The sequence below is a fragment of the Poecilia mexicana genome, unplaced genomic scaffold (genome assembly GCF_051168715.1).
Source record: "Poecilia mexicana isolate PSO_F unplaced genomic scaffold, ASM5116871v1 scaffold_15, whole genome shotgun sequence".
Lineage (NCBI taxonomy): Eukaryota > Metazoa > Chordata > Actinopteri > Cyprinodontiformes > Poeciliidae > Poecilia > Poecilia mexicana.
In genome coordinates, this window is record NW_028263384.1 from 7,870,062 (window position 1) to 7,888,115 (window position 18,054).

General features: G+C 38.3%; 2 long non-coding RNA genes across 3 annotated transcripts; one reads left to right on the forward strand and one right to left on the reverse strand.

Annotated features, from left to right (window-relative positions):
• The first annotated feature begins 6,437 nt into the window (after positions 1-6,437).
• LOC106927141 (uncharacterized) lies at positions 6,438-7,480 on the forward strand. Its single transcript, XR_001420233.2, has 2 exons — positions 6,438-6,539; positions 6,652-7,480. It is a non-coding gene; the product is annotated as an uncharacterized LOC106927141 (long non-coding RNA).
• A 74-nt stretch (positions 7,481-7,554) lies between these two features.
• On the reverse strand, positions 7,555-13,754 carry LOC106927140 (uncharacterized). Of its 2 annotated transcripts, XR_001420232.2 has the most exons (3): positions 13,622-13,754; positions 7,830-8,036; positions 7,555-7,739 (listed from the first exon to the last, which is right to left on the reverse strand). It is a non-coding gene; the product is annotated as an uncharacterized LOC106927140 (long non-coding RNA). The 2 variants fall into 2 exon arrangements; XR_015765476.1 differs by lacking the exons at positions 7,555-7,739; positions 7,830-8,036 and adding an exon at positions 11,431-12,273.
• Positions 13,755-18,054: the final 4,300 nt, after the last annotated feature.

Here is an 18,054-nt window from a genome sequence, read left to right on the forward strand (position 1 = left end):
CAGAACAGCAAAAGTCATAATTACCATTAAAATTTTAAAACAATAAATAAACTAAATCCATTCTTTTTAGGCAAACAAGATAAATATTCCTTCTGTCTGTCTATATAAAGATTTGTTGTGGTATGGATGGAGGGAAATTTGTCTACAAAAAAGTAATTTCAATAAAAAAAAATGTGATTAAAACTTTTAGAATTGGAATTGAATAGTTTTAGGAAGTACCTGGTGGAACTGAGCATCTCCTCAGCTCATTATACAAGCTACTTCTCAGTGCAACGCTGGTAAAATTTTGTTAAATGTTGCGATGACTTCCTGGAGGCAGTGTTTAAAAAAGAGCAAAAGTTTTTAAAGAAACAGAGGCCCAATTTCAAGTAATTAAATTACAAAGTCAGATTTCTTGTAAACAGTTTTTTTTATAACAATTGAGGGTAACATATTAAGAAAATATGTTACCTTCAGTTGTTATAAACATGCTGTATGACTTATTGTGCTATGAAATGGGGTACTGCCCCTTTAATATGTCTGAATTCAGGAGGGTTCAGGCACAGGTGAAGAGTTCAAGAATGTGGAGGCTTCTCCAGACCTTTTGGTCACACCATGCATTTTCAATTGTTATCACACTAATGGAGGACCTCACTATTATTTTAAAACGTCTCACTGAATGATCAAATCTTATATTTTAAGAGGAGACCCATCTGGAAATTCTTCAAATGTCCCTCAAATGTGAGCAGGACTGATAAAACCTGGATACAACTGGATATTCCAACAGGACATTGAGGCCAAGGAAATCAAAACTGTTTCTGGACCTGATGAAGGCCCTTACCGAAACTCCACAAATGAATGAATTCAAAGCTGAGTGCATGTCTGGAAACCAGCCACTTCAAATCAACTCCACAGTTTCTGCTAAAGGACCTTTTAGAGCAGGGGTGTCAAAGTCAAATGGACGGAGGGCCAAATAAAAAATTTAGCTACAAGCTGAGGGCCGGACTGATCGAATGTTCATTGAAATTTTTTTAAATGACGCATATAGTCTAGTGAACCTAATTGAACCTACTGAAAACCTAACAAGTATATTCCAATATGATCAGATAAATAAAGCAATATTTTCTTATGGCTCTGTCAGTAATCTTTAATTTTCAACAGACACAACTGAAATATTTTTAAAATATAATTGGATTGAAATACAATAAAATAAAGTGCAAAAATCTATTAATCCACATATGTCAGAGTCAAGGCATTTAGATGTGTCGCCGGCGAATTACGGTACTGCAAATTTAGATGTGTCGCCGGCGACACATCTAAATTTGCAGTACCGTAATTCCGCCACACGTAGCGCTAAGTGGAAAAATTCCAACGGTTTCTGAAAGGGGAGACGTTGCACTTTCCAGCAAGTATCGGGTTAATACGGTAACTTCGCAGCTGCAGCTGCAGAGAATGTAATTAATCCGGGGGGCACTCGTTTAATAGACGGCATATTTCGGCAATAACTTGGTGGATATTGAAAGTTCCGGTTGTTATGGATACATGGGTAAGTACATCATCTCACAGAACATTTAAAGAACTACTTACAGTTCAAATAACGAAGATATTTTTTTTCAGACGGGGTGCCGGCTTGCTGCGGTCTGCGGGCCGGTTCTAATAATAAATCAAGATCATCCCAGGGGCCGCAAAAAACCTTCTCGCGGGCCGGATGTGGCCCGCGGGCCTTGACTCTGACATATGTGTTTTAGAGGAATCCACATCCAAATCATGAGAAAGCATTTTCACCTCAGAGGTTGAAATGTTCAAATAATCAAACAATTTTAAAATCAACAGAAATAACTTGGAAAAAGAATAATGTAGTTTTGAACTGAGAGAAAACCCCTCAAAAATCTAAGCCAACTTTGCCCAAGGTGAAAATACTTTTTCACATCACTGTAGTTGGATAAAAAAAACAAATTACAATCAATTTAAACTTCTGAACCAGAGTTTTATTCACTGAGGTTGTAAGACCAAAATCAAAAGGAAATTAATGCTGATAATGAGTGTATGTAAACTTCTGACCCACAATGTAAGAACATCTCAGCAGGTTGGGAAGGTCTCAGTTAACCACAGATCTACTGTCAGCCAGTAAAAGACATTTTGCTCATACAGAGCAATGAAACACTGCAAATGTGGGTTTCTGTTCTGTTCCGACCCGTGTCTGAACTCTGCCGGTACTTTTTTCCAGCTGAGGTTTTACATTTCAGCTGTATTCTGGTCTCCTTTTGTCATCTTTGTAAATTCTAATCACAAAGCAAACGAGCAACAGTAAATAACGATGCTGAGTAATGTTTCACATGGGTTCATAAAACAAACACAACGCAAAGTCACTGTGACCAGAGAACCCTGTTTCTTCCTGTTTTATTAACCGATCAAACCGTCAGACCAACGGTGACAAATGCTCCACATATTTCTCTCGCTATTGTTCTCCCCTCTCGCCAAAGACCTTGGCCTTCGTCGCTCATGGCGTAACGGCGGTCGCGGATTGTGGCCGGGCTTTTAGACCGCGCTGCAGCCGCAGCGGATGTTTATGTCTACCGATCAAACACAAAGTGTGTGTGTTATATGGCATTATGGACGGAGAGGCTCGTTAAAACACAGAGGTGGACGGATCTATGGTCCGTTGACCAACGGTTCAGAAAAGAACAAAGAGTCTCTGACAGAGATGTGGAAAGATTACACATATGATCGATCAAAACACAAGTTAGAGAAATAAAAGGCTATACAAATAGTTCTAAGAGTATACCGGAGTGCATTGCTTTTAGCTGGATTTTTTGACTTAAGCGACATTCTAACAACTATTTATGTTTATGGAAATATACCTCAGATGTAGCTGAAAGCTGCTTAACAACAATAACAGTTTTCTCACCTGATCCTGAGCCTCTACTCAGACAAGGCAAAACTGATTAGCCATCTCCTCAGGAGGAAATCCTCATGCTGCTTTGTCCTGGTCTCTTCCATGTGAAGAACAAACACTCACTTAAGCCCTTCTGGATCCAGAAACTTGACATCAGTTTGTCCCCGTAGAGGGAAGGGCCCCTGGCCAACTTCCCAAACCCCTTCACGCCTCTCTGCCAGAATGCCAGTCTTTCTGTTCCTAACTCCCCTAAAACATCTGGAAAAAGCCTGACAAGACGCTCCGCTCTCCTCCAGATGGGACACAAAGATGTGGCATCAGTACTGCTTACGGTAACTGGCAAAAGCAATGGCGTATTTGTCAGAAATAAAATGTCTTTAACTTTTCAATGTTTGGATTTGTGGCCAACGCGGACTGAAGGTTTTCGCTCACTTTCTCAACTGCCACTGCAATAACTATGACTTCAATTCTGAAACAGCTCAGGAAATCAATGTGATCATTCACAACTTCCTCTGTTCACTGATTGGCCCAGTTGAAGTTCTACCAAAGGAATTGAATTCAATGGGAGAAACCCAGATAGAGCACTGAAGGGAGATGAGAATCAAGCAGGACTGCATATGAAGGCAAAGACATTTTGTTGTCAGTAAAACCTGCTTCACTTTTCAATTGCATACCCTCTGAGATTCTGGACACTACAAACAAACATAATGGAAATTTAAATTCTGGGTCTTACAAATGGACGATGACCCTAAACCACAACCTCAAATTAACTACAAACGACAACAAAGCCAATGCTTGGAGTGCCAATCACAAAGGTCTGATCTCACAGAAAACTTGCTAGTGGATGTAGAAATGTGTGTGCAAGTAAGACTGCTGACAACCCAGACTCAGTGATACCAAGAATTTCAGGAGAAATCGACCAAAATTCCTTCAAACTATTATGAAAAGCTTCTCAAAGACAAATTCTACCAAATACTGAAGAAATACATGAAAGCTTTAACTGTAGGCTTCTGCTGCAGTGACTTGGGCTTTGGACCAAAACTGAGAATCCATGAGAAAAATCCAGATGAAATAACGTGAAAGAACGTCAAGAGAACATCCACAAATAAAGTGTTTAAGTTTATTATGTTTCCAAAAATCCACAAAGGTTTACAGAGAATTTATTTAGTTAATTCCAAACCATTTTCCCCCGCAGTTATCTAAAAGGCCACCTGGAAAAATATAAATAAGTCAGCAGCATCTGGTTGGAGCAGCAGATGTGTGTGGACCCTGTTGACTGAATTACTGTTATTGTGGTTTTTGTTTATAGCAAAAAAGAGGAAAAAGAACAGATGATACATCAGATGAGAGACTTCTTAGCGCCTCCCTCTCGTTTCTTTCATCATTCTCTAGTCCCACCATCTGCAAAAAAACGATCGCACAAAAAACTTCAGTGGGAGTCCTCCCTAAACTTCTAAAATTTATGTACCACATTTAAAAACACCTGCCTCGTAAAAGAAAAATAAAAGTTCATCAGTCTGTCTCTCGTAAATGCAGAAAACTTGAGATTACTTATATATATATATATATATAAAAGAAGCAGTTTTCTTTTTTTTCTTTTTCTTTTTATTTGAGAAATTCAGCGAATCCCTGAAAACGTCCTCTCTTCTGCCACGGTAACATGATGGATCAATTTTCCTCCTGAAGCCTCTCCCTCCATCCAGATCTGCCGAACGCCTCTGTGATAAATCTTGGCGGGACGGAGCGTTGTAACTCATGTCGCCGCCGGAGCCGAGTCTGAGCGGGGCGGACGCAGAGTGATGCAAGCCTGCCGGGTGTAGATTCGGAGGGATTTACGGCTCTGCGTCTCAACTCACGCAGAGCCGAGACTGGTAATATCTGCTTTGGCAATTAGAAAAATCAATGAGGCCGTTCACTGTGGGAAACACGGGGATCAAGGAGTGATGTGCCTCGATTTATTCCCGTTGTGGTATCTGTGGCGCATTATTTCCTAACTCCTGTTTGTGATCTAAATGTTGATGTAAATTCAGCTTATAAAAAGCTCCAACTGTCAGGCAAATTCCTCAAATTTAAGAATTAAGGTTTGCATCAGACTAAACTCTATTATTTTTTTCGTGATTCATATTTATTATGCACATTATCTTCCAGATGTGATCTGTAAATATTTAATCATTCTGTGTTTAGGCTGAGAAACCCATGGAGCATTCCTCGAAGACAGACCACTTTGGTGTTCCTGTTATTAATGCTGCTGTTGGAAGTTTAAATCATGTTATTTTATAAATAAGCTTTTCTGTATTTCAAGTAAATAGATGGGCTTTTTTTTCAGAGAGGCTTTTTCAAGTCAGAGGACTGATGTCATTTTACTTGGGGGGGGAAAAAACAGTAAAAACAAAGTTTTAGACACTAATAGGTCAGTTACCACAAATGTAAAATCACGAGAGGATGTCTTTCTAACTTCACTAGGGTGCAAAACTTTGTCGATATTCAGCTAATGTAAAAAAAAAAAAAAAAAAAAAAAAATTGTAATTACAACGTTTATGAAAAAGAAATTAATAGGGGTAAATTTGTGTTTTCGCCATAAGTCATTAAAAAACATGCCTACCTACATTGCTGTAGTCTTCGTGGGAAGTGACATCTGGTTGTTGATCAGGTGACTCGTGTGATGTGAAAAAAAGTGTTTCTGTCTGAGTTTTCAATAAAGTATTTGAATTTGTTTTGCAAAATAAACAAATTTCAATCTAGCCAAGAAATCACATCATCATCATAGCGCAAAAACTTTTTATCCAAGTTTTTCTAAATTGGCGTGTTTCCATTGAGCTAATCTATTTCGGTAAAACCAATTTGCACAATTATATGGTCAATAGAAGCACAGCTACTGTCTGAGTTTGCATTTCTTCCAGTCACATTCAATTCCGTTTATTAACCACCAACAGTAGCAGCAAAAGGTCGTTACTCATCTGTGTTTGACTAAAACGCAGTTGGTCTTCTTTTCTTTCTCTTCAAGACATTTTGTCTCTCATTTCAAATTCTTATTGAGTTATAGTCACGGATTAGGAGTTTTGATTTTTTTAAAATTGTTATGAGAACAGTCTGACTTTTATACTGTCACATTCAGAAAATGAGAATATGAGTTCAAATGAGGAAGACTGAAAGCACCTTTTTGAAAATAACCTTTAAGCAGGTTTCAGTAAGCTCACATTTCTGTTTCTAAAAAGTTTTCTGTTGTGATATTTTTAATTTAAATGTCTTGTTTTCATCACCTGTAAGTGGAAAATCATCGTAGTTGAAATACATTTATATATTGCTGTAGCTGAATTACAGCCCAAACTTATTTGCAGAATTGTTTTAATTCATCCACTTTTAATCCATTTTGATTGGATTTAAGTTCAAACATTTAGACAAAGCCACTCCTGAATGTTCCCTGTTTTGAGCCAGTCAGGACGTCATTATTGGTGTTTGCTAACATGCTCTGCTGCGCGCTGCTTCGCTGCTCCTCCCTGTCCGGCTGATCAGCTCATTGCCCTCACCTGTGCTGCTCCCTATTTAAACACCTGGTCTTCAGTCACTCAGTGTGAGATGGTTTGTTGTTATTCCAGGCACAGCCTGTGAGTGGTCTGTGGTCCTTATAGTGTACCTGACCTACTTCTGTCTCCTCCCTCATAATGTGAGTAATTCTGTTTTGTGCTGAAACATCTTATTTCTCAGGACTCTGACTGCTGCCCTGTGGATTCTTTTTGATTTATTCTGCTTCTTATGCCCGTCGTCTGTCTGATCAGGATTGTCTTAACGTTTGTGTGTGTGAAGCTGCTCACCCTTGGAGGACTCTCCTGTGTCGCCACTCTCCTTTCGTACAGTTTTCCCATCAGGAAGATGGGACTTGAGCACCTGCATCTCCTCCCCTCATCTCCATCTGCATCAAGTCCTTATTTTATTTTATTTTTTAAAGGTCTGCCTAACATGGTTTGGCCTCAGACAACTTCTGACTTTTTTTAAAGTGCTCTAAAGTGAGACACTATAGCAATTTAACTGGTTTCATCATGTTCTTGACACTTATGTAAAGCTGCATTGTGTAGCTTTTTATCAAATATTTTTCTATCTATTGAATCTATCACCATGTTGTGCCAGTAATATGACACTACTCCCAATCATGCTCCTCTGGCTTCTCCCAGTGCTAATTAGAAACAACCAATCAGAGCCAGAGGGAGGGCCTCTGTGCTGTCAATCATGGTCAGAAACATAGGCTAACACCCTTGCCCTTGCTACGCTAACAGCTTCTTCCTGATGGTATTGTCCGTCATAACTGCTCAGGCTAGTTGGCATGACCACCAACGATTTGGCCACTTTTGTCTTAATTATCCAGCTGGACATTTTTCTGTTTCTCCATTGATGGTTTCAGATGCCAATGGTATCATTGGGAGGAGTGGTGATCTATTCACAGGTTGTCATATTATTCTGTCATGACACGGTGGGTTTAAACAAATATGTCAATACTTGCTCCTTAACTTAGTTTTTGTTTTCAGTTAATACCAATCAGTGGGTCATGTTTCCTTCCATTAATACTGAAACTCCAAACTTATCCGTCAGTAAAGTTTGTTCTCTTCTGTGGCTCCTTATTGTCATTCCAGTTACAAATGTACAAATATTTAGTGAATTAGCTACTGAAATATTCCGGGTACAGATAAAATCACAAGTCAGGGTTTATTAAAAATGTCATAGATGAGCTTCACAGAAGACGACCATACTGTGGCCTTATAAAATTTGGCTTGAGATCTTGAGGACTTTGGCGTTTTTTCACAACTCACTTTTAAAGTTTTAAATCCCTTGGGCTCCGGTCCATTGTGTTCATGGCATGGGAAAAGTATTCCTAAAAACAAAACAGATGCACATAAAAATTGATACCCTTCATAGCTGCCAAACTCACACGAAATGTATTATGTGCAAAAGAAAAACATACTTTTTATGAAAGCATTAAAACACAAGAACTTAAAGCAGGAACACTAAACTGCTTTCTGTGATCAGCTTTCCTGCAAGGATTTCAGTGAAACATGTGGATCTGTGGAGAAATGAGCAGAAAACTCCTGAGTAACCTCCTCCTCATCACTTTATGCCTTTCACTTTCCTCCCCTTCAGATGACTGAAGAAGAAAACTCCCAAAGTGAACCTAAAGGGGTGAGAGAGAGGACACGGTGTCTTGTAAAACATATGCACTTAATATTCGGGCCATAAAACTTGTAAAATTAAAAGCTATTTTGGAAAATAGAAAAAGAAATATTTATGTGTCTGGCTCCGTGCAGAGGTCGTTTTATCGCGGGGCAGCGAGGGCCCTCTGGGGCACAGGTAACGACTGTCAACAGGCGCAGGATTTGGGGTAGAGCGGTGAGGCTAGGGGGTGGGGGGGTTTAATGCTGTTGGGATGAATGATCTCTAATGTTGAACCAGATGTCCACATGTGTGACAGGGTTTCCCCGAGACACAATGTTGGGCTTAAGGCAGGGGTGTCCAAACTTCTTACCCTGGGGGCCAAAGCTGACAAATTTAAACTACTGGCAGGCCACCAAATTTATTATATTAAAAATTAGTCTGCTTTTTTTTTTTTTTTTAAACCTGCTAAAATATATATATATATATATATATATATATATATTGAACCTAAAGTATAAAAATTATACTTTATTATATTATTATATTAAAAATTAGTCTGCTTTTTTTTTTTTTTTAAACCACCTAAAATATATATATATATGTGTATGTGTATATATATATATATATATATATATATATATATATATATTTTAGTGAAATATGTATATTGTTAAAGATCCAAAACATAAATGTTGCTTTATTGGAAAAAATATACATATATTTTTGGTCATTAATTGTTTTCTACTTTGTTGGCCAAATTTTTACCATTCTTGACTTGTGTTCGGGAGCCAAACAAAATTATTTCAATGATCCCCGGGCCACACTTTACACACCTCTGGTTTAAATAGTACCAAGAAAAACAGAGGAGGAAAGTGAAACAATAAGTTCTCCTGGTTATAACCAAAAGACGACCCAGACAATACTGAAGAGTCCGAATTACTCTCTGGTGGACTCCATTACTGTCAGAGTAAGACAAATTAAATTACGAGGCAGCGGCATGATTAAAGCTACAAACAGACGTCAGAAAAGCAGCACAGATGACAAGACGGGAAAATTAAAGGTGGAAAACCCAAACACAAAAACAATGTCAACCCAAGTCAGGTTGATTGAAAAGCTGCAAGAAGCTGTTATGATTGTGAGAATGTGCAGACCCCTCATTTTAGCAGCCAGAAAACATCGTAAATCGTGTGGAGGTCTCTGTTTACGTTCTGCTGACCCCTCTTTGCACTCCGGCTCTCCGAGTTCAGACGCAGTCACTTGGAGACAAATTCAAATATACATCAGGCGAGTCTGAATTAAAAAAACGAGAAACTCCGTGAGGGTTTTACGGCTACGTTGCTCCGTTCTGAGCTCAGGTTGTTGTCAGACTGGCAAAGTAGAATTTACGACGGTCTTTTCACCTTTAAGTTCAATTTGTGTTCTTACCGTATATCAGATTTTTAAGTAAGTATATTATAAGTGAGGGCACACAAGGGCGCAGTGGTTAACACTTTTGCCTCACAGCAAGAAGGTCCAGGGGTCAAATATCAGGTGGGGGCCTTTTGTGTGCTGTTTGCATGTTGGTCTCTTGCATTTGTAGCTTTTTATTCCAGAAACTTCAGTTTTATTTTGTAGAATGTGAAAAAAATCCCCACTGTGAAGGGGTTTGTTCACAAACCTCTCTGTACTTTACAAAGATTATTAAGCGGAGACGAAATTACACTCTGGTGGACTCCATTTTGCTTTTCTGAAGAAAATAGTTGGATTGGATTTTTTGGGTGATTGGGAAAATAAATAAAAATATACAGTTTACGCATTGAAAAGAAAAAAAAAAACATCAAACCTTGTCTCCCAGGTAACCACGTTGTTAAAAAAAAACTGAACTAGAAGAAGTTGCAGAGGTGTGATTATTGTTGGATGATGCTGTAAAGAAACTGCGTCTTTAGAAGCTGCTGCTTCTAAGAAATCGGAAAAATTAAAGTTTTTTGGGGGCATTTTGGTGGTGATAGTTGAGAAACTTAAACCCAACAAATTCTAAAGTGATAAAATGCTTTTACTGAAAGTAACCAAAAACATTTTCTAAAGAAAAACTGTAACAATCGTTTAGACAGCCATGAAAACTATTGCTCAAGAAAACTTTAAAACATGCCAAGCCAGTTTGTTAGACGTGAAGAAGGACTGAAGGCTTCGGCTCAGTACTTTTCTGTTCTAAAACGTTTGTTGAACAAAGAAAATGCATACAAAGATGATGACTGCGACTTGTTGGCCCCACAGTTTTTGCTTTTCAGCTGCCTTCTTCCTTCCCTGACTAACAAGTGGGAACTAATTCACCTTTTACCTCCTGAAGGCAGAAATGGGTATTTTATATAGAGTCCCAAAAACAAACCAGGAAATGAAAATAACATCAACGTGACGCCATATTTTAGAAATATGACGTACATGTGATATGGAAAATAGCCTTTATTTGAATAGTATTTGATCAAGTCTGTGGACTCCAAAGCAATTTATCCTACAGTCATTCAGCCAACCACAGATGTCCCATGACAGATGCAACTTGGTCCAATTAAGCTTTGAGGTTTACACCTAGGCAAGACAGTTGCATGCACTGCATAACAAAACTCTTGTTTTTAAATGTCTGACATTAAATCAGATAATACTTTTCTGTTTAAAGTCAGTTGGGATAAAATAACTTTGTTGGTAATTAATGTGGTGGTATGCTTAGGGCTATTGTTAATTTGGATGACAAATATGTGCCCAGGTTTGAAGTTCCTAACAAATTTGTCAATATGACATCAAAAGCTTACAAACCATGACAATTTGTTTTATAGTAATAAAAAAATCAATCATTCTTTATTTTTTTTCCCAACTTTTTTACAGTTGCTACATAAGTAAATTTGTATCAAACCAACAGATTATTTGAATAGAGGAGTATTTAGAAGTGCAAAAACATTCAAGATGGCTGCCATTTAGTGGACAGTCTTGTAATGGAAACGTGTGATCTGAGGTATATTTTAAAGTTGCAACATGTCATGTGCCATTCACAGAAACCATGAAAAATATATCTGAACAAATCAAAAATATCAATACTAAATTACTAAATGTTTGACCAAATTGAAAACGTCCTTTTCTTTTGGAAACAAAAGAAGTCCAACTTCTCATATCAGTCTTCAAGAATTATCTAGACTATTTTTTTTGCCAAGCTTCAGATCTATTTTTCGCCTTAGTGGCTGTGTATCCCCAACACATATTTAAGGTAAGCCCTCACAGATGTTGGATAAAGAACCAATTACTGGTTCTATTGTCAGCGTGAAGGAAAATGTGGCGCATGGTGTTAGTACAGCTTGTGAACTCGTGGGTTGCTAAGGAGCGTGCATGGCTGAACGTTCCGCATTAAGTGCGCCGGCATTTCTACGCTCTCTTTGCAGGACTGTTCCTTTCTTTTTTTCTTTTTTTTTTGAATGAATAAAACACACACAGCCCCTTTTCCTGTGAATTTCAGACACACACCAGCATTCTTAACGTACAAGCCTGCACATCTCAGCACCACCGAAACACACTACAAATTTATGACCTTAACATTCCAGCGGGGTCAAGCAATTTATCAAATCCCGCACATTCTGGTTTCAATTACACAGTCGATTGTGGAGAGCAGTTATTTTAGCAGGTTCATTTGACCCAGTGGGGAGGTGGACTCTCTTTGCTTGACATCACATCCCTTGAAAGCGACTGGGCATCGGTTTCTGGACAGACGCTCGTCTCCCCGGATCGTGCAGATGGTGGGAGGGAATTTGTCAGGCCGCTTTAGAACGAGCAGATGAGCTGTGGGTGACTTCACGCAACTGTCTTCTTCGATTTTTATCCCCCCGTCTTGTCTTCTGCGTCGAGGCTTTTCCAGCTGCAAGCGTCCTTCATTGAGTTTCTCCTCTCTGCTTCTTTAGTCTGTCTCTTCGATGAAGAGGAGTCTATCAGTTGTGGGTCTCTCCATCGAAACCTCTATATTCTTCTCTCCCCCACATCACCAGTTCCTACCCAATTTCTTTGTTCGTTTTTCTACCTCTTTCTCTCTCCCTACGTCTCTCTCTCTCCCTCCCTCTTTCTCTCTCCATGGTAGAGTGGTGATAAATCCGTATTTTATTGCCGGAGAATTTTCCTCTCCCTGCAGGGCTGACAGCTCACCACGTTCTAAGACACTGCTAGGACCAAACCCAATCCTCCCTCCCCGCATCACTCCATCTCTGCCTCCATCTGGCCTTGATTACTGAAAGAGCGGAATAAGGCTGGCGGAGCGAAGAGGGGGAAGATGTCGGAGGAACGGCATCACAACATTTCACCACAGGAGAGGATGGCGCGCGGCGTGTTGGTATGGTTGAAGAGGAGAGTGAGGGTAGAAAAAAAAAACAGAGGGAGAACAAGAAGTTCTTAATGGTAGCTTAGTGGCGAAGGAGAATGGAAAAAAGCTGAAGGAATTCAATAAAAAAAAAAGCGAATATTTTATGTATTCAACAAGATTCAGTTGCTGTTTTTACCTTGGTTTGAGAACGTAGCAACAAAATATGCAAGCACGGTTAATTTGGGAAGAATCAAAAGTTTCTGTAAACCACAACATATGGTCACATTCAAGAAACTGGAATTTGTGTTTCTGATGAGGCTCATTGAAAGTACTTTCTAAAAATAACCTACAGTCAGGTATTAATGATACTTTTCATTAGGCCCACAATTCTGTTTTATATTGTAATCTTAAATGTAAAAATTCTGAATTAATAAAGCCTTGAAAACATCTACCTGTGTGTAAAAAAAATAAAATAAAATAAATAGAATTTCTCCTGGCTGAACTAAGCTACTGAAATGATTCAGTAACATTTTTATTTCTTAAATATGATGTATTTATGTGTAATGAAAAGACATTCCTAATTAAAGTTCTGCAACATAAAATGTAACTAAGTGTAACATAACTATAAATATTTTGGTCAATATTGCAATCACAATTATCAATCATCATTAATTTTTGGAAACGCTGTATTTATTCATTAAAGTAGTAAAAAAAAAAAAAAAGGGCCCAGTGAAATGTGTTTTATTTTTTCCATTCAGATTTTTTTGAGGAGACATATTGAGCCAAACGTTTTGGTAAAATATCTGTCATTACTTTAAATGAAGTATCTCTCATACAGTAAGAAGTTATTTTTTAATGATTCAGATATACTTCTAAATTCTTATTTGATCTGAAGTGGTCAACAATTGTGTGATTGTGTTTCATAATGACTCACTACTGTTCACGTTAGCTCATGTTTCGCTACTTTCTGGTCCAGTGTGTGGCTAACTTGGTACATAAAGCTGCTTTAGTCACCAGAACTTGATCTCAAACACGTGTAGCTGTGTAACTTTGTTCTAAAGAAACATCTAAACTCACTCAAACGGGAACACAGTATTTGATACACTCACATCTCACACACAATGTTTTCATACGGTACAACTAGCTACAGTATCAAGCTAACGCTAGCCTGCTACCTCTTTGTTTTGATGCATATTTTCGATGGTGTCACTTGTAACAAGGCAGAATGTAAACCTAAACTAAGTCTGGCTGAAACTAAAATATTTTTTTCCCACTTTGTAAATGTATTATCTTACCGTCAAATGTACGACTCCTGTTTCAACTCAGCACTTTGCTATCGTCTAAGTGACTTAGCACAGCTGTGCAAGTCTCACAGACAGACAGGGAGCCGCAGCACCCATTTCCGTCTCTGCACCAGATACTATTTGGTGTGAATTCCTCTCTGCTTTTAAATTACCGTGGAAATGAGCGAAGTGCATCTTAAATTTCTATTTTCTTACAATTTCCTAATTGTTCTTTGTTTTGATTTTTGTACGGCACTATATTGTATTTATTTAAAGAGATATGGTATGGTAGTAGTTTTTTGTTGATTGATTGTTTTCTAATTATTTGGGAATAAAATTAAAATAGTTATACAGCCCTAATTATTAATCTCATTGTTACGTTAAAGAAAAACTAACTAAATTAATGTTTTAGAGGAATACGGAAGACATAGGAAAAATAGACACAAGAATGAAAAAGAGCAAAGATGAATGAGGAAAACATGTTAAACATGTTAAACATAACAGATGAGATAACAATAAGAGCTCAACGGGTTTAAATGAATGTCAAATCAAACGGCGAAAGACAACAAAAACCAGCTCTCACAATTTGCTATCTGTTTCTGTGACCGCGACAGTAATCAGTGTCTTACAGTTTACAAAAATCGCAAATAAAGCATTCATCAACAATAAAGGGACAGGTCATCTGTAAACGAAGTGTTTTCAGCGGCTGGATGAATTTCCTGAAGTTACACAATGCAGCGGTGGAGCAGTGAAACAGCAGCCGAGTCCTGCGAATGTAATCGAGGAGCGATAATGACCGTCATTTTGGGTGGCTAGAGGCTTAAATAGAGAGGAGGGCGGAGGAGGCTGTGAGTGCGCTCGCATGTGTGTCCTGGCAGGCCCGGCTGCACAGCAGCAGGTGCCAGAGGAGTGTGCAATAAACGCAACTGCCTCGGACAAGCTGGCCTCTCACATCAAATGCTGTGTTTTTGGCGATGTCCACTTCAGCTGTTCATGCGAGCAATCCTCGTTGGGGTCCGAAGACAACAAAAGTGCTGTAATTTATACCAGTTAGTTTGTGCAGTGTACAAGTGCTTTAACAGAGAAAGGAAGTCTGGTGAGAACTGCTATTTAAAGGGCTTGTTGTAGTGGTAGAATTGAACCAAATGCATAAAACAAGTTACAACTGTTCAAAAGAGAACATAAATGCCCAAAATATGACAGAAATATTGTCAGGTTTCTTTGACCATACGAAACATTCAAGAAGCAGCTTTTAAATTCAAAGATAGAGTTTCAATATTTTAGTAAATTTAAGATCCGTGCCATCTTTTAATGACTGTTACAAATCAGTTAATGAATACTGTGGATTTGGAGAGTGGCCAACAAAATGTCCCTGCTGAGGATAGTGAGGGGAGCTGAAAAAGTCGATGCAGTGCTGGCAATAATAAAAGAACCACCAGACTGCAACCCATTTTTTTGTGTGTGTTAAGGTGCTAAAATCCTGAACTGGAATTTTTCACTGATGTTACATGTTGCGTTTTTATCGATTTGTGTTTGATTTGTCACGTGGCTGTTCAGAAACGTCTCGCTCCGTTGTAAATGTAGCAAACAATGAAAAGACTAAACAGACGTAAATCTGACATGCAATTTAAAGACAGCTGTAATTTTTTTTTATTTGTATAACAATATTTTAATATATTTTTCCTATGTAGAACTTTAAAAAAAGACATTAAAGAAAATCCACAAAAGATGGTCAACTAAAGCTTCACGTTGGATGATGATTCACACCCCACTCGCTCTCCCACACACCTCCAGCAAAAATAATCAGGATAATTTCTATTCATTATTACACCTCCATTTATCTGCGAGACGAGATGTGGGGAGGACGGGGTATAACTCTGAGGAATAACAATACCATTAAAAAGCCTGCGCGGCAAATATCAATCATTGTTGCCGTTAATGTCCCTCCAGCCTATTCAGATGGCCTCTCCTCTTTTCCTAATGTCCACCCATCTGTGTGTGTGTGCGCGTGTGTGTGTGTGTGTGTGTGGCTGTTATATTCGGCGCCCTTTAATCAACAATCGCTGCATCTGGGCCAGATAATGAATGGCATTGTTTATAACCTCACTCTTATACTCTCTGCTGACAAACGTGCGTGCACCTAATGCTATCATTTGGAGACCAAAAAAAAAAAAAAAAAAAAATGAGACCATGCTTTATTTTAATATCGAGGGGAGGATTGTGTTAATATAATTTTCTCGGTAAAGTTGTTATGACGGCGGTGATCACGATGATGTTCCATTTTGTCAACCAGCCGAAGGATTAAACCGCCGCAATAAAGCTGCAGAGATGCGGACTAAGATATGAGGCAATTGCTTTTTGATTCATGGCTTGTGACAATAAGAGAGATAAGGATCAGTGGTTAAAAGCGGAGACGATTTAATTCAAGTGAAAGCAAAAGGAAGAAAAAAAAATAGAAAGGGACTTGACAAATTTAAATAAAGCAAGAAGAAGTCTCTGTGAGGAGGATGATTTCAATCCACCGAGGAAGGTCTTACATCACATCCGCGCTAACCTTTGTGTTAAAGCTTTTGTCTTTGTTTGTTTTTCATTTTGACACGGGCCTCGGATGAATAGTCCCTGGTAACCGTGGAAACTCTCTGTACTTTATAGAAGGGAAGTTGAAGAGCAGCGATTCTTCCCCAGACATGACAAATTATACAGGAACTGGCATAAAACCATAACAAGCTCTCTGTGTTCATGAGCAGGCGAGGTACGCCCTGCACTCATTTAAATAACCACAAACCGAAAATGATTTCCCAATAAATCGGTAGACGTGTAAAATAAACATGGATAGTAAATGGAAGATTTTTTTATTAAAACTATATATTGAGTGGCCAAATCCTTTAAAACTCACAAAAATCAACATTCACAAGGCATGGGAGAGTTATAAGCATCAAAGTATATCAGGTGTTGAAAAAGTTGAGGCTTTAAAACTGGGAAAAAAACAGGAAGTACCATCCTTTTAATGAGATGCCAGAAAACATACCACATGTTGCTACACACTGCTGATCAGCTGACTCAAATAAAAACCTATAACAATGGTATTTTTTACTTAAGGTCATTATTTCCCAGGCCTCGTCATGAGTATCTTCAAATGTGACTTTATGAAGCTAAAAGGTTTCTGAACTACTCATCTAGACCAGCTTTGAAATGCTACCGAATCCTCATATTAACCCCTTTTATAGTTAAATTACACTTGAGATTTTACAATATGAATAATGAAACAGTGTGATGATGTACCGGATGGGATTGTAAAAAAAGAAATAAAAAAATTGTTGAATGCTGCATAATTCAGCTTCAAAGTCCTGTTCAGCCAAAGCAGCATTAGTAAAATAATCTACTTCCAATAAACTATAAAATCTGTTTAAGTGCTATTATAGTCAGTTTTGCCGATTGTTGCTAATTTGCATCAAACTTAACTCTTTATTTGGTTTATAAGATATAATCATTTTTATTCACATAAACCAGCTTTTCTTTAATTAGCTCCTGCTTGACATCAAAAACACAATTAATGCATGTTTTTACTAAATAAAAACATACATTAAAAAATAAAAATAATCATTGTGTTTTATTTACACTGCAGTAGGAATAATTCTTCATTTTATGTTCTAAAAAATTTCAATTATGCAGTTATGAGAGTGACATTTTTGTGTCAGTATAATATTTGTCTGAAACTTGTATTTTTACTTCTCATACCCAAGCAGTGTCCACGTTTTTGTAGAGCTAAAAAGTACAACGATGTCCACTAAAATTTCACTGCTTGTTCAATTTTGGCAAAAACGTGTTGTGGAACATCTAGACGTTCTAAAATTCAACTCAGAAACAGCCAGAACAACAGAAAACTCTGAACTCTGCACATGAAGAGAAGCAAAAATACACAGTGCAGACAATTTTCCTCCCGTCTCTATTTCCTTGGTGACTTTCTCCCGCTGGGGAAAGCAGCAATGTGGAGTTACAGCCCCACTCGCTCCCACTGTGGAACTCATACAGAGGACAGGTCCGCCTTTACCACAGGGACGATTTGCTGTCCACGGCAGCTTTCTGCTCCTACACTGGGAAAATGACAACTGTAGAAACCTCCACAGTCCCCTCAACAGAGCCCACTGCTGCCGGTGTTACTGATAGAAAGTCTCCTGGATATCGGCCCCAAAGTCCCGTCACATCGCTGCCACGGCGGAAACACGCTGAGGAAGACAACGAAGTTTATAAAATAGAACTAAAAGAGGCAACCAGAAAGAGTTCACTGAATTTGAATGAACATCAACTTTTCACTTGAACACAGAGTGGAAATTCATGTTTTATTTAACGTAAGTCATGATAGTGTAAGTTGTATTGAAACCTGCAGAACTGTTAAAACCTGCGAAGAAATTTTCCAGTTTTAAGGAAAGCCAATAAAGGTTCAC